Genomic DNA, 3,968 nt, shown 5'->3' on the forward strand with positions numbered 1-3,968 from the left:
TAATTTTATTTTATTTTTAAACTTTACATAATTGTATTAGTTTTGCCAAATATCAAAATGAATCCATCACAGGTATACATGTGCTCCCCATCCTGAACCCTCCTCCCTCCTCCCTCCCCGTACCATCCCTCTGGGTCATCCCAGTGCACCAGCCCCAAGCATCCAGTATCGTGCATTGAACCTGGACTGGCATCTCATTTCATACATGACATTTTACATGTTTCAATGCCATTCTCCCAAATCTTCCCACCCTCTCCCTCTCCCACAGAGTCCATAAGACTGTTCTATACATCAGTGTCTCTTTTGCTGTCTCGTACACAGGGTTATTGTTACCATCTTTCTAAATTCCATATATATGCATTAGTATACTGTATTGGTGTTTTTCCTTCTGGCTTACTTCACTCTGTATAATAGGCTCCAGTTTCATCCACCTCATTAGAACTGATTCAAATGAATTCTTTTTAATGGCTGAGTAATACTCCATTGTGTATATGTACCACAGCTTTCTTATCCATTCATCTGCTGATGGACATCTAGGTTGCTTCCATGTCCTGGCTATTATAAACAGTGCTGCGATGAACACTGGGGTACACGTGTCTCTTTCCCTTCTGGTTTCCTCAGTGTGTATGCCCAGCAGTGGGATTGCTGGATCATAAGCCACCTCTTTTTAATATCTTCTGCTTCTGTTAGGTCCATACCATTACCTTGAACATGGGGTAACTCCTCTCGGCCGCCGCCCCGACCTTGGACATGGGGTAGCTCCTCTCACTCTTTTTTATAAATAGTAATTAATTAATTTTGGCCACACTGGGTCTTGATTGCTGCACATGGGCTTTCTCTAGTCGCAGCAAGCAGGGGCTACTCTCTAGTTGCAATGCATGGGCTTCTCCTTGTGGTGGCTTCTCTTGCTGCAGAGCACAGGCTCTAGGCGCACAGGCTTCAGTAGTTTGGCTCCTGGGCTCTAGAGCACTGGCTTACTAGTTGCAACACAGCTGCTCTGTGGCATGTAGGATCTTCCCAGACCAGGGATTGAACCCACAACTCTTGCAGTGGCAGGTAGATTCTTAATCACTGGACCACCAGGGAAGTCATGTCGTTTAACGTAAGAAACTCCAAAAGAAACTTATAAAAATATATCAACTTAATAAAATTTTGATATTAATTAGCATATGACTATAGTCGTGCCTCATAAAAGCTTAGTAAGTTTATCTTCATATTCCGAATGCTTTTTTAAAAAATATCTCAACTGACCAGATTAGCCTCATACTACCATTAAGCAAATACCTTAAAGCACAAATATACTCAGTGGTACATATAAACCTATATACCAAAGAGTATTTTTAATAATTTTAAGGGTTTTTGTATTTTTTTTTACACCAATTCCTCTTCCATCTGCTTCGATCATTTGTTTTGTACTTTACATCTGACTGAAAACAAGCTCATAATATAAATAGAAGTACCAGCTCTGCTTGCTTCCTGCTGTTCATGTGTCCTTGCATTGGTACTTCAATCTTCAGTTGAATCTGAAACTTCAATCTGCAGATTCTTTGCAGGAATCTTTTTAAGCCCTTTGTCTATTCAATCAGCAAGGTTCATATCATGCAAATGAGATAATACTGTACACTCTGAAAAACTCCTAAACCAGACAGAGGGTAACTGTAACACATCCAAACACGATTTTAGCAAACAAATATGGAGGTTCACACTGTCGGCCCCCCTAGGTGTTAGTGTCCCCACGATCCTCCCCCTGGCTACTTCACTTTCCACACCTGATGTATATTATCAGATATACAGACAGAGTTAGGTGTCAACCTATAGTTTAAATATCAGTAAAATTGATTGCCCATTTTTTTTCTTGTTATACCCTGCCTAGAGGATCAGTTTGCATACCACCTACTTTGGGAACATTACTCTTAAAAAACTAACAGTGAGAAGATGAGACTGTGCTGGGCCTGAGAAGTAAATAAGGAACGTGAATGGTAGAATCAGAAGAGGAAATTTACAGCCTAAGTGGTTAGTTAGCTTGGCCTAACACTGCAAAGCTAGTAATTTTCTAGTTCTCTTCCCACTGTGTCACATTGCCCCCTCCAGGGCAAACATGAGGACTCCAGGACTGAGGAAAAAACACATGTCCCCAAACCCTGGGGCTGGGCAGGCCTTAGGTCTCAGTGAAACAGGGTCTGGAGGCCAGTGCAACAAAATGTCTGGGCCAGGGAAGCAATGTGTTACACTAAGTGCACAGGCAGAAGTTAATAAGCTCCCGAGTAAAGACTAAAGGAAAGAAAGCAGGCTCCAGAAAGGTTTCCAGAAAGTCTCTATACTGCACCTAAGTGTTAAATATCTTTCACTTCCATGGATTGTTTTAACTTCCAGTTCTCAGTTACTTCAAAGCATCTAGGTATGGAAACTTCGTGTGCAAGTTCAATGTCTCCCAGCAAAACTCCTGTCAGTTTTGCCCTGGATGCTCCTTCAACTAAGAAGTCAGAGATGGCTGAGCTTGTCACTAATAAGTTCTTAACCGGAACTAATCAAATTTCCCTAAAAGAGAATTAACTTCCTTGCTTATTTCAGGAAAACTCTCAACTGTTCTTCCCCAAATACTTTTCTTTTTCAGATTATATATATTTAAAAAACCAAAAAAGCCAGGAAAGTAAACATTTGTAAAGCCCTAGAGATTCAGTTTTTTGATTTGTTTTGGTTTGGGGTTTTTTGTTTGTTTGTTTTTGGTGTTGCCGAGCGGCTTGTGGGATCTTAGTTAGCTTTGTGTATGTGCTCAGTCACTCAGTCCTGTTTGACTCTTTGTGATCCCAGGGGCTGTAGCCCACCAGGCTCTTCTGTCCATAAAATTTTCCAGGCAAGAATACTAGAATGGGTTGCCATTTCTTCCTTCAGGCAATCTTCCAAACCAGGGCTTGAATCTGTGTCTCCTGAGGCTCCTGCATTGCAGGCAGATTCCCTACCACTTGAACCAACCTGACCAAACCCTGGTACCCTCCAGTGAAAGTATGGGGTCTTAACCAGGAATTCCCTACAGTAACTGTTAAAATAAATAATGCAAAGCATTTAGCACAATGCCTGGCACAAAATAAAAGCCTAATAAATGTTAGCTGCTATTACTATCATTATGATTGTTATTGATGTTATGTAACTACCCTTTTGAATGATGCCTTTAGGCTAGAATTCTACTGATAAGACCCCTTTTTCTTAACTGAGAGTTCTGATTTATTTAAAAATATAAAAATATAGAGTTGGAAGGAGAATACATACTTTGTCATAATCATTTGCAAATTTTAAATGTGGAATACAGAAAAGGTTTTAACAAAACTGAAAGGAGGTAAAGAGGTAGAAATGCAGTGTGCACAAGCCATCAGAAAATAGAATATAAGAAAACAGGGACAAGGGAGTTCCCCAGTGGTCCAGTGGTTAGAATTCGGGGCTTTTACTGCCCTGGCCCAGGGTTCAATCACTGGTTGGGGAACTGAGATCCTGAAAGCCGAGTGACATAGCCAGGAAAAAAAAGAAAATTGGAGAAAAGTAAGGCACAAAAAATAGAAACAGACACCTTTAGTCTGCTAAACACAAACCTCACAGTTTTTCCTAAAATCTGCCACAGGCTGCTTAGTTCATAAATAGGAAATTTTAGTTCTAAGCAAAGATACTAAACTACTTACCTAGTAAGGAAATACTGAAAGCGTATGACCAATAAAGGGTACATTCTTGAAATGTCATACAAAGCTTTCGTTTTCACATTCATCAGTTCAGTTCAATCACTCAGTTGTGTCCGACTCATTGCAACCCCATGGACTGCAGCACGCCAGGCCTCCCTGTTCATCACCAACTCCCAGAGCCTACTCAAACTCAAGTCCATCAAGTTGGTGATGCCATCCAACCATCTCATCCTCTGTTGTCCCCTTCTCCTCCTGCCCTCGATCTTTCCCAGCATCAGGGTCTTTTCAAATGAATCAGCT

This window comes from Bison bison, unplaced genomic scaffold, assembly GCF_000754665.1.
Source record: "Bison bison bison isolate TAMUID 2011002044 unplaced genomic scaffold, Bison_UMD1.0 scf7180017864145, whole genome shotgun sequence".
NCBI classification, from domain to species: Eukaryota; Metazoa; Chordata; class Mammalia; order Artiodactyla; family Bovidae; genus Bison; species Bison bison.